Genomic DNA, 13,448 nt, shown 5'->3' on the forward strand with positions numbered 1-13,448 from the left:
GGTCTTGACTGCTCTTGGTGCTAAGAAACTGCACTAGTTCTATTGCTAGATGAACGTGTTCCAACCCTAGTTCTCCCATTCAGCACCATTAAAGGCTTCGTCCCCCAGAAAAGCTATTGTCCGCATTGTGAGCAAAAATTCATAAGCATGACTCTGGCAAGTGGTAGCTGGCAGACGACATGGTCATGCATGACTAGTCATTGAGTTGTGTGATGGCATGAGACGTGGCATGGCCGAATTGGTAGGCGCTCCCAACACAGGCTTCGCCTGTGACATAGAAGGGTGAAATCGGAATCCAGCCCTTCAGGACCCCTAGGCCACAAAGATACCTTTGTGTAGCTTGGTTAAAATGGTGCTTTAGATCTTTGTCGCGGTGGTTTTATAATTTGGTATCTTGCGACTATGTATGGGACAATGCAGCCGCAAGTTAAAAGCTTCTGAACAAGTTAGTGGCAAAGTGTCTACACGAAAGTCCACAAGGAAAACCGGCAACTGGCGCCATTAACGCTGTCATGCCATGACCTTAAAGGCAGAGTTTAAGCTTCCCCCCCCTTCCCCCAATATTTTTGTGAGCTCAGTATTTTGCAGATTTGTTTAATGTTCAAGAATTTCACTAGCATTAAAGTTTGTGAAAGAAGCATGGCAGCACCCTTTCTGACAATAAAAAGATAACATGGCTCATGCTACATGGTTCCCCACTCAAGGAATCCATATCAGCAGGAACTTGGCAGTTGACATAAATAACACACACTGGTGGCTGTTCTTAAGAGCACAAGTCTGGAAAAAAATTCGAATGGCTGCTGAACTGTGCAGCTGCCAACAGGAGTTATGCTCATTTTGGTGAAGCCTGAAACGCAAAAAAGACAGTGATGTGAGAGAGACACAGGACACAGCGCTCACTTGCAAATGAATTTTTTTTGGAGCCCAGAAGCGTATAGAGAGGAAAGCACTACAAAAATAAAAATAAGATGAGATTCATCGCACGCTCATGCCATGACCATCGAGGAATGCAATTTCCTTTTCTGACAGATTCAGTGATGAAGTAACAATTGACGCACACAGCTGCATTCTTAAGAATCAAACGTGCCTCACCTTATTATTTTTGTGTGCTTTCCTCTATATATATGTTTAGTCGCTCCAAATAAAATTCATTTGCAGGTCAGTGCTTTGCCCTGTGTCCCTTTCACGTCACTGTCTGTTTTGCGCTTCAGGCCTCACCAAAATGAGTAAACCCCACTAACTAGTCCAAGAAACAGCCCTGAGGAGTTATGTATTCATTTCCTTTTTTTATATAAATTTGTCTCGTTCATGCAGAGAATACAGAATTGTAATAAAAGAATTTGTTGAATGCTGCGACAGTTATAGTACTCTCCGCTGAGTTCCAGAAATTTCACAGAGTACAGAAGCTTAGTATAAAATATCAGAAAAAATAAACTGGAACAATTGGTTGGAAAAACTACCCTTGCAGCATCCTTCTTTGGCTGTGGCTTAAGCGCAGCTGCATTAGAGGAGGACAACAAAGAATGCACTCGGCCAGATGCACGTGCTGCCACAGCTCAGTAGTTTGGTTATGCCTTAAAATGTGTGGGAAGCTTATTTTTCCCTGTGGCCTAGAGCACTGCATCTACAACTGATTACCTAGGACTATAAGGATGACTGAAGCCGGCACCTGCTCTACAGAGCCGCCCTTACTATCGCAGTGTTTCATCGTTTCAACTTTGTCTTTCACTCTTCGCACCTCACCTGTCCGCTTATAAGCGGGGTGCGCACGGTCGGCTCGTGCGAGAACCTCCTTGGGCGTCCGTGTGAGACAGTCGCTTCCCGGACGCTGCCGAGACTGACATCGCGACGAAACGACAACTTCCTGCGCAGCACATCCCAGAGTAAGTTTGCTGTTATCGGCCCCCAGACACGTGTCTGTTGTTGTTACGTTGGTACAGTTTGGTTACGACGGCTGGAGTACTGTCGAGTTTGACTGCGGGAGCGACACATGTGTTTTTGCTTGCTTAAGAGTAATTACAGCAGTGAGCACCAATTCATTGATTTATAGTGATGTTAACGTGTTCATGTCAGCGGCTAATACCCAAACTTCCCTATTTAAAGTCTCCCGGACTACTGACCCCAGAACCCGCAAGTGTGGTTTCTCCAGATTGAGGCACAAATCGGTCCTCACCGCTAGAGGTGTGCGAGGGCTCGGTTTCGCCCAAAAGCTCGTACTCTGGCCGCTCAGAAGCCCTGTGCCTCAAGGTTGGGCGGGGCCAGGCCGGAAACACCAATCCCGAGTATTCACAACTTCTTTAAAGGCACGAATATGGTTGTGGTGTACTAGGCGTCACAATACAGCAGTGTTTTGCAGCATCCTTCCCACACAAGAGTGTCTGAATTCTCTATACAAATGTTCATGCACCTTTACACTACACACCCCTGGCATGAACAGACCTTTGCTAGCTTTTAAAGACCAAGCAGTAGGGCTGCTTGTGGGCTATCGAATTTTGACTTTTGTCTCTTCCTCTTCGGCAGATGTTTAGGTATCAGTTTCCAGATTCGCGGTATGCTGTCAGCTCTTCCACGTCTGTTTTGTGCCAGGCCTCAACAAGCCTCAGTAGAAATGGGCCGTAACACCTAGTCAAAGCATCTGCGGTCCACGGCCTTGTCAGTGCCATGAAAGGCACACAGTGAGCAAGATAAGCTGACTGAGTACTTGGCCACAGAATCAACCCCTTGCTCAGAGGCCGCGTGTTTTTGGTGAAGTGAGGAAACCATGTACCCAAATCTTTCCTTTCTTGCTAAGAAATAATTATTCATTGTAGCAACAAGTTACAGCAGTGAAAAGAACTTCAGCGTTGCTGGATTCACAATCCAGGAGTGCCACAAATATCTTAAGCATTCATCAATGCATAAATTGTTCTTGCCTAATAATATAAAAAATTAAAATAATTCTATTTTGTGCTGTCCCTCTATACATTCTACAAATTTCAATCTTAAACGCGACAACTGAGCATTTTAAGGTCTTTCAAGGTCAACTCATTATTTGGAAATTATTTCTTTCTGTATCATTCTGGGCCAGACCAGGGCCTTAAAGGGCCATTAAAATAATATTTGCTCTAATATTCTAGTGAAAGAAATTCAGAGATGGTCTTTGTGAGTATTTGAGTCAAATTTAAACACTTTGCATGGAGACAACTGACAACTAATTTTTAAAAAGTGCTCCTGGTTAAAGCTCTCAGCTGATTAGGGCGACATGTTCCCCGCGCAAACCACCCAAATGATGTCATCGGGGCTTGCTGGTTGTGCCCGCTCACTGGATGCTCCCAGGTGACCCGGGCGGAATGGAACGTTGAGGTGCCGTCTCAGCTTGTTTTCATTTTTAGTGCGTAGCACTACCAGCGGCAATCACGGATTTCGCCGGGATATATTCGAAGCCGCTCACTTTCTCTCTCAGTGTTTTTCTTGCGCGCCGGGTTAAGCGTGCAGAGGACGAGCGTCATTTTCAATCGCCAATATTTTCGGTGTTACTGAGACTAGCGTAAAAATTTGCGTGTTGCAAAGAGGACTGATAAGATACCTATATCTAGAGTGCGTTTTCTGATTTTTGTAAATAGCTCTTCGTAGGCCCTTTAAGTCTGAACACGTTGCCATGCCAGACTCGGGTCTGTAACACAAATTCCAAGCTAGTTCGGGCTCAGAATTTCCGCCCGTGCACATCTCTACTGACCGCATCAACTCACAAGATGATTTAGTACAATCATGTCGTATCCGCGCTCTCTCCTGACATGATCAGTGACCAGTAAGATATTCTTATGAACTCGTTGGAGGTGCCCTCATCAGCACCTCAAGACCTAAATATTCAAGAGAACTCTCAAGACCAAAGTACCCGAGAGAACTATGAAGTAAGAACGCTCTCACCTACAGCAGCTCCTTACTGGTGGACCTTGGCGACGGTCCCCTTTCACAACTGCTTCACCGGATTTGGCAGCTCCTCGGTGAGGACTCACCACCCATGTTCCGCTGCTTCGAGAGCTCTCCTTCAGCTCTTGCTGATGCCCAAGCATCTGCATCTTGCCTTCCCAGCGGCCAGTGACGCAACCATGGAGCTGACCAACCAGGTTCATGAGGTAGCCTTCCAGCTAGGCACAGCTGTCTCACCACTGGCAGACTCGGCAATTTCCTGCCTCAAGGCATGTATTGATGAGCTCAGTTGACACACTCAAGAGCCTGTCCCAAAAGACCATTTACCATATTCCAGTCACCACTTTCCATCGCGCACAAAGAGCCATAACATAATACTGCTGGTATGACTGGTAATTCCTACATCCTGCCATGGAGTGCACGTCTCGTGGTTGGGAAAAACCCCTCAAGAACTGGTGGCTCCCCAATGCGGCCACCTTTTGTGGTAATTGACAAGACCTGTCGTAATCCGTTCCTTGTCAACGATGGTGCAGAGGTCAGCGTGATCCTTCAAAAAAAGCCATCGTGCCTAGCTGGCGGGGCAATCGCAACGAGCTGCCATCTCTTCAACCATAGTGACATACAGACTTCGCTCCCTCACCCTCAACTTGGTACTCTGTCACACTTCGTGATGAGTGTTCGTCATCGCTGACGTTGACCCAATCATCAGCGCAAATTTCCTATCGTAGTTTGACTTGGGCTTCATTCAGCATGCAGCCCAAGAGACAGCTTCACTCGGCTATCTATATCTGGTGTCGAGTCTAACCTTGTCCCCCACTGGCATCGGCATGCTGATACCGTCATACCGTCACAAACTGGCCTTACACTTATCTTTTCACGCCATGCACTTAACAGTGGCTTAACGTGTTTCAGAAACCGAACTTCTACTTAAACCGAACCTTTCGGCGATCTTAAACTTAACGATAAGTAGCCATTTTCAAGCTAGCTTAGGAGCTATCTTAATGCGCCCCTTACAAGATCCAAGATGGCTACCCACTCTGAAAGACTTTCTAGCCCTCGCAAGAAAAATCGAAAGCCGCAAAGGTCGCCCACATGTGACAGCATCACGGCGCATACTGAGGGACCGCACCAACCCAATGGAAGAGTATGACAACAACGAGTTCCTCTTTCGGTACCGATTCTCAAAAGAGGCCATTATGCAGCTGCTGGCAATGCTGCCTCTTCAAGCGAACACAGATGACCGTGGTTGCCCTGTGCCACTGCTCCTGCAAGTGCTGGTGACATTGTGCTTTTAAGGCGCCGGAACCTTCCAGGTAGTCATTGGAGACCTGGTCAACATTTCACAGCCCACGGTATCTCAAATTGTTGAGCGCGTCACAACAATGATAGCGGGCAGACTGTTTCCAGCCCTCGTAAAGCTCCCAGAGTTCACGGAAGCCCTGCAAGTTATGCGGGAACTTTACAGGATGGGAGGTTTTCCTGGAGTGGCAGGGTGTCTGGATTGTACCCACGTCCGCATCAAGAGTCCCAGAGGTGACGATGCCGAAGTGTTCAGGAACAGAAAAGAATACTTTTCTTTCAATGTTCAAGTATGTGCTCACTTCCTACATGTTCGTGACGGGGTAAATTTGAACAATATTGCGTTTGTCTTTCATTTTCGATTTCAGTTGAGTTTACATTACTCGAAAAAACTCAAACGCTTGTTCTTTCAACTCAAGATGCAGTGAAATGTAATTTGAAAACAGTAACATTTAAAATACAAATTTTCAGTTGCAATATTTATTATTCAGCCTTCTAATTGGTTTGGTTTGGTTTGGTTTCGTTTTTGGGGTTTAACGTCCCAAAGCGACTCAGGTTATGAGAGACACCGCAGTGGAGGACTCAGGAAATTTCGACCACCTGGGGTTCTTTAACATGCACTGACATCGCACAGCACATGGGCACCGTGCATTTCACCTCCTTCGAAAAGCGGCATTAAGTGATGTAAATAATAGTGCTTTGAAACTGATGTTATGCATTGTGACTGGTTTGTTATCAAGTCATATCAAAGTGTCCCAGTTATATAAAAGCTAGCAAATTGGCTGTATAGAATAGAATCTCTTTTCTCTACCATGAGTAGTCGTAGAGTCCCTTGCCTACAATATTTATGCCCACTTGTAACATTTATCATGGATAGACAATGTATAAAACTGACAAGGACAATGGCTTAGAGTCATGTGTTAATTGAAAGAGGCTTATTGCCCTAAAATTAGGCTGCAAATTGGCCAACAGCAAGCGCACCTTTGTTTCACAGGCAACCACTGGACGTCAACATCAGTATGATCACTTTGTTTTTGGAAAACCTAGCGCCAGACATTTGTATAACTTTAGAAATTATAGCTCGACGAGGGTTAACCAGGTTGCAAACAAGTGTTCACGTCACGCAGAAATACTGTCAATGCTATTGATAAAGAGGTTGTCATATATTGTCCATGTTGAGAGTGTCTTGTTGCTTTTAGCCATGTTGAGATGTGTCTCTTAACCTAAATAAATGTTAGAAACAGCCAACAGCAAGAGCATCTTTGTTTCATAAGCAGCCACTGGCGTTGACAACAGTTCCTTCACTTTGCTTTTGGCAAACCAAGCATCAGATATTTGTGTAACTTTAGAAATTATAACTCAACGGGGGTTAGCCAGCTTGCAAACAAGTGTTCAGATCACGCAGTACTATTGTGAATGCTATTGATACATGTCATATATTGTCTGTGTTGAGAGTGTCTTGTTGCTTTTAGCCGTGTCGAGATGTGTCTCTTAACCTAAATAAAGGCTAGAAACAGGCCAACAGCAAGGGCATCTTTGTTTCACAAGCAACCATTGGGCGTCGATAACAGTTCCTTCACTTTGTTTTTGGCAAACCAAGCGTCAGACATCTGTATTCCTTAAGAAATTATAACACGAAGAGGGTCAGCCAGCCTGCAAACAAGTGTTCAGATCACGCAGTACTATTGTGAATGCTATTCAATTCAATTCAATTTATTTGCCATCCTGGTACAAATGATGGCGGGAGCCCGGTGTAAAAGCTGCCGTTTGACAGCTTGACAGAGCCACGGGACCCCGCTTTGGCAGCACCACAGTAGTCAGGCATATATAAAAAGCACATGTCATGTGAATTTAAACACAAGGTAAGGAAACATTGAAATAATAAATACAGCTTTTGTCAGTGTACAGTTATGAACGCAAAGTACACAATGAAAACAAGCAGATAGAAGCCCACACTTATGGTGAGAAAAAAAAAAGGGTGAGGAAACATTAAGATAATAAATACAGCTCATGTCAGTTTACAGTTATCAACGCAAGGTACACAACGAAAACAAGCAGATAGAAGCCCACACTTACGGCGAGTAAAAAAAAAACAAAAAAAAAAACAGGTTAAATCAGACATGAACAAAACCGTTCTATTGAATGGAAAAAGTACTGAAACAAATTCCGACGTGCAGCCCTGGGAAGACAGGTATTGCTTTGTGCTAAGTTGTTAAGCAGTCGGGGTAGTCTATTAGCTAATGCTTGTTCACCAAACGAAGTTCTGTAAGTTTTTACACTATTGATAATGGTGTCATATATTGTCTGTGTTGAGACTGTCTTGTTGCTTTTAGCGGTGTCAAGATGTGTCTCTTAACGTAAATAAAGGCAAGAAACCGGCCAACATCAAGGGCGTCTTTGTTTCACAAGCAGCCACTGGGCGTCGACAACAGTTGCTTTACTTTGTTTTTGGCAAACCAAGCGTCAGACATTTGTATACCTTAAGAAATTATAACTCGACGGGGGTTAGCCAGCTTGCAAACAAGTGTTCAGATTATGCAGTACTATTGTAAATGCTATTGATAAAGATGTTGTCATATATTGTCTGTGTTGAGTGTGTCTTGTTGCTTTACCTTAAGAAATTATAACTCGACGGGGGTTAGCCAGCTTGCAAACAAGTGTTCAGATTATGCAGTACTATTGTGAATGCTATTGATAAAGATGTTGCCATATATTGTCTGTGTTGAGTGTGTCTTGTTGCTTTTAGCCATGTTTAGATGTGTCTCTTAACCTAAATAAAGGCTAGAAACAGGCCAACAGCAAGGGCATCTGTTTCACAAGCAGCCACTGGGCGTCGACAACAGCTCCTTCACATTGTTTTTGGCAAACGAAGCATCAGACATTTGTATACCTTAAGAAATTATAACTCGACGGGGGTTAGCCAGCTTGAAGTGTTCAGATCACGCAGTACTATTGTGAATGCTATTGACAAAGATGTCATATATTGTCTGTGTTGAGAGTGTCTTGTCGCTCTTAGCCGTGTCGAGATGTGTCTCTTAACCTAAAAAAAGGCTAGAAACAGGCCAACAGCAAGGGCATCTCTGTTTCACAAACAGCCACTGGGCGTCGACAGCAGTTCCTTCACTTTGTTTTTGGCAAACCAGGCGTCAGACATTTGTATACCTTAAGAAATTATAACACAACGGGGGTCAGCCAGCTTGCAAACAAGTGTTCAGATCACGCAGTACTACTGTGAATGCTATTGATAAAGATGTTGTCATATATTGTCTGTGTTGAGAGTGTCTTGTTCCTTTTAGCCGTGTCGAGATGTGTCCCTTAACCAAATTAAGGCTAGAAACAGGCCAACAGCAAGGGCATCTTTGTTTCACAAGCAGCCGCTGGGCATCGGCAAAAGTTCCTTCACTTTGTTTTTGGCAAACCAAGCGTCAGACATTTGTATACCTTAAGAATTTATAACTCGACGGGGGTTAGCCAGCTTGCAAACAAGTGCTCAGATCATGCAGTACTATTGTGAATGCTATTGATAAAGATGTCATATATTGTCTGTGTTGAGAGTGTCTTGTCGCTCTTAGCCGTGTCGAGATGTGTCTCTTAACCTAAAAAAAGGCTAGAAACAGGCCAACAGCAAGGGCATCTCTGTTTCACAAACAGCCACTGGGCGTCGACAAAAGTTCCTTCACCTTGTTTTTGGCAAACCAAGCGTCAGACATTTGTATACCTTAAGAAATTATAACTCGACGGGGGTTAGCCTGCTTGCAAACAAGTGTTCAAATCACGCAGTACTATTGTGAATGCTATTGATAAAGATGTTGTCATATATTGTCTGTGTTGAGAGTGCCATGTCGAGATGTGTCTGTTAACCTAAATAAAGGCTAGAAAGAGGGCAACAGCAAGGGCATCTTTATTTCACAAGCAGCCACAGGACGTCGACATCAGTTCCTTCACTTTGTTTTTACAGTTCCTTACCAAGTTCTCAGGCCTATTTTCCACCACGATAAGTGGAACTTTCATAAGGTTTTTTTTTTGGTACGTAAAGACGGGTTTTCGAAATGCACTTCAGCTTTGCCTAAACCTTATACTTACCATACACTAAAGAAAATGCCACTTTTGGCATAAGTATAAGGCCCGTTTGTGAATACGGCGGTCACTCTTTTGGCCTAGATTCAAAGCCGACTGGAGTTTTTTTTTTTTTAAAGGAGCCATCCAGGCGAAAATCCAAGAATGCAGATAGTACTGCATCTGATTGAAAAGACTTCAGGTAGCATAAACACATGTTTATTTAAGGATACCATGTGTAACGCATACCAAGCAGCCACTGCAGAGCAATAAAATCATTTCAGGCAATGTGCATGAAGACTGTTTTGATTCATCAATGGTGCAGGGAACATGGCCACTGCATCCACTTGTAATTGAGGATCAATTATATATGTTCAGTTTCTTATACACTGACTTCAGTATCAAAAAGAGCAAACTCAAAATCCCACACTGTGGCATTATTTGCATATGCAATGGCAATGCATCTACTGACAGCTTGTAGGTGTACTATACTGCACCCAAAACACTGCACTATTTGACTCAGAACAAATTTCTCAGCAGTTTCCCCGAAGAGTTAAAACCAGAAATACCCAAAAAGGTTACCATACAAAGCACCAAGCTTGTTCTCTATCCTTGTCGTTCTGCATATCTGCATAAATAGATTTTAATGGGATGCTGGTGCATATAACTGCTAATACATAGTTTCTAAGAAATTGTAACTCATGTTTCAGAAATTTTACAGGTATGGCCTCATGCTCTATAGCCAAAAGGGGAAAAATTAAAGTGTATTAGGCTGAAGTAAACAGTGCATTAAAATACCTTTTTAATGCTGTTATCTGCATGAAAGATAAGCATGTGACTGGCCTTCGAATCACATATGCAGCTCCATTATTGAAAAAGATGGAAATGACAAATGCTGCCAGTGCAAGTTGATGCACTGCCATCATTCTGTCATGGCATTATAGTGTGGTGTTTTTGTGTTCTATATCACGTAAAATCATCCCTAACAGAAGGACTGCTCATGGCACCATGCTTTATTATGTGCTATCCTCAGCAAGGAGCAAGAACAAAGTCCTCATAGCAAGATATTGTTTTCCAGATGCTGATGAAGCAGACTTCCTCTATGAGGGGGATACAGAGGTCTGACTCAGCAACGAGGACCCAACAAATGGACCAGTACTGCAACTACCACGGCATTCCACTCCGCAACCTAATTTATTGCTCCGACCACAAGGTTACGGCACAATGCTGGCTCCAACATCCAGAGTGCTAGCGCAGCCCCACCCGCTAAAAAACGCCGGACAGCTCTTGAAGAAGAGCTCGAAGCACGGCTGCAAGCTGTTTCCGATGAAAAGCAGCAAAGGCAAAAGGAGCACCTTCTTCGAATGCGGATGATGCGTGCCAAAAGAAAGGAAAAAAAAGCAATAAACACACAAAGGTTGCTTAATGCACAAACAAAAGCTGCATGTTGCAGCTCCAGTTGCAGTTGCGGCAAAAGCAAATTGAATAAATGATTGCTTAAGCAAAAAGTCAAGTTCAGGCTGTTTGATCTGAGTGCATCTTGATTGTGCGGCAGCAAGCAATGATCCATCTGTATTAATCCAACCTCATTCTTTGCAGCAGCCTTCGTCATTAGAAGCTTGCAATAATATACAAGATGTTGTGTATGCATGTAATTTTATATCAATCAAGGATCAACCAAATCCAAAGATTCACTAAATGAAAAAGTTTACTGTAAGCTTGTCTCACCCTAGATCGATGATATTGAAAACCAAATTACCATTCTTTACAACATGTATCAGAAGGGTTAAAATATATATTTTGAGTTTTTTGTGAGGATGTCTTCCCGTAAAGTGTCTGACTAATAAGTTAATATAGATGGTATGTAGCCAGCAATATTCCTTACCATACAAATACCTTGGCCCTCTATGAAGTGGCACAAACTTCAGATGACCATTATGGGGATGAAAAGTGCTGCTGAACAATCCGGTTACGGACTCTGAATCCATTTTGGGTGTCCTGTGGATGTGGCTGTGCAGCTGTCCCCACAGTTGGTCCAGCAGGATGCAGAGCAGGAGAGGGCAGTGTGATTGTATATGGCGCGACATTGGGAGGGATTGGATCCTATAGGTGCAGGCTCAAGTTGTGGAGAACAGCACATGCTGTTATTACTAACGCAGAAGTGGATGTCTTGATCTGCAATTTCATATCAAGGCATGGAAAGTGCCTTTTTCAAATACCGAAAATCCTCTCTAACTGTTCCAGATCCTCATCACCGAGGTGCTGTACTTAAAAAAAAGTGTTGTCTGAAATACTACAGTGGTCAATATGGCATCAATGTTCCACATAATGGTACTGTAGTCGCAGCTCAACATCGTTCTGCACTGTTCTTAGGTCAATTAAATGGAGTCATGAGATAGTGGCGACATGCATATTCAGTCTCCAACCAAGATTCCTCGCACAGTACCATCTTCGAACAGAGCTCTAGCATGGCTGTTGTCAAAAATGCGACTGTCGTGGGCTGAGCCAGGCCAGCTGGCAACAACGTCTAGGAATTGTAACCGAGGCCCTGTGATTGCCTGTAACATGGAAAGTGCCAATGCGGTCAGTCTTTTTCTAGCCTAGTTCAAAGGCAAGCGGCACACCTCAACACTGCTACAAGCAACAAGCCCCTCTCAACAGAGACAATGTATGACATCTTTATCAATAGCATTCACAGTAGTACTGCGTGATGTGAGCACATGTTTGCAACCAGGTTAACCCACGTCGAGCTATAATTTCTAAAGTTATATAAATGTCTGATGCTAGGTTTGCCAAAAACAAAGTGAAGGAACTGTTGTCAACGTCCAGTGGCTGCTTGTGAAGCAAAGATGTCCTTGCTGTTGGCATGTTTCTAGCCTTTATTTAGGTTAAGATACACATCTCGACACGACTAACAGCAACAAGCAACTCTGAAGACAGACAAAATATGACATCTTAATCTATAGCGTTCACCATAGTACTGCGTCATGTGAACACTTGTTTGCAAGCTGGTTAAACCACGTTGAGCTATAATTTCTAAAGTTATACAAATGTCTGACGCTTGGTTTGCCAAAAACAAAGTGATCATACTGCCGTTGACGTACAGTGGTTTCTTGTGAAACAAAGGTGCCCTTGTTGTCGGCCGACTTGCAGCCTAATTTAGGGCAACAAGCTTCTTTCAATTGGCTGCATAGAATACAATCTCTTTTCTCTATCATCAGTAGCAGCAGATAGCCTTGCCTACAATTTTTATGCACACTTCTAACATTTATCACAGCTAGACAATGAATACAATTCACTAGGACAATGGCTTAGGTTCTTGTGTTATTTGAAAGAGGCTTGTTGCCCTAAAATTAGGCTGTAAGTCGGCCAACAGCAAGGGCACCTTTGCTTCACAAGCAACCCTTGGACGTCAACAGCAGCATGATCACTTTATTTTTGGCAAGCCAAGCGTCAGACATATGTATAACTTTAAACATGAATAGCTCAACGTGGGTTAACAAGCTTGCAAACAAGTGTTCACATCACGCAGTACTATTGTGAATGCTATTGATAAAGATGTCATATATTGTCTATGCTAAGATAGGCTTGTTGCTGTTAGCTGTGTCGAGATGTGTCTCCTAACCTAAGTAAAGGCTAGAAACAGGCCAACAGCAAGGGTATCTTTGTTTATCAAGCAGCCACTGGAGGTCGACAACAGTTCCTTTACTTTGTTTTTGGCAAACCAAGCGTCAGACACTTGTATAACTTTAAAAATTATAGCCCGACGTGGGTTAACCAGCTTGCAAACAGGTGTTCACATCACGCAGTACTATTGTGAAGGCTATTGATAAAGATGTCATATATTGTCTATGCTAAGATTGGCTTGTTGCTGTTAGCCGTGTCGAGATGGGTCTCCTAACCTAAGTAAAGGCTAGAAACAGGCCAACAACAAGGGTATCTTTGTTTCTCAAGCAGCCGCTGGATGCCAACAACAGTTCCTTTACTTTGTTTTCGGCAAACCAAGCGACAGACACTTGTATAACTTTAAAAATTATAGCTAGATTTGGGTGTTCAGATCACGCAGTACTATTTTGAATGTTATTGATAAAGATGTTGTCATATATTGTCTGTGTTGAGAGTGGCTTGTTCTTGTAGCAGTTTTGAGGTGTGTCATTTGCACTTGAACTAGGCTAGAAAAAGAC

The sequence above is a fragment of the Amblyomma maculatum genome, chromosome 7, assembly GCF_055883805.1.
Source record: "Amblyomma maculatum isolate TAMU_Amacu chromosome 7, ASM5588380v1, whole genome shotgun sequence".
Taxonomy (NCBI): domain Eukaryota; kingdom Metazoa; phylum Arthropoda; class Arachnida; order Ixodida; family Ixodidae; genus Amblyomma; species Amblyomma maculatum.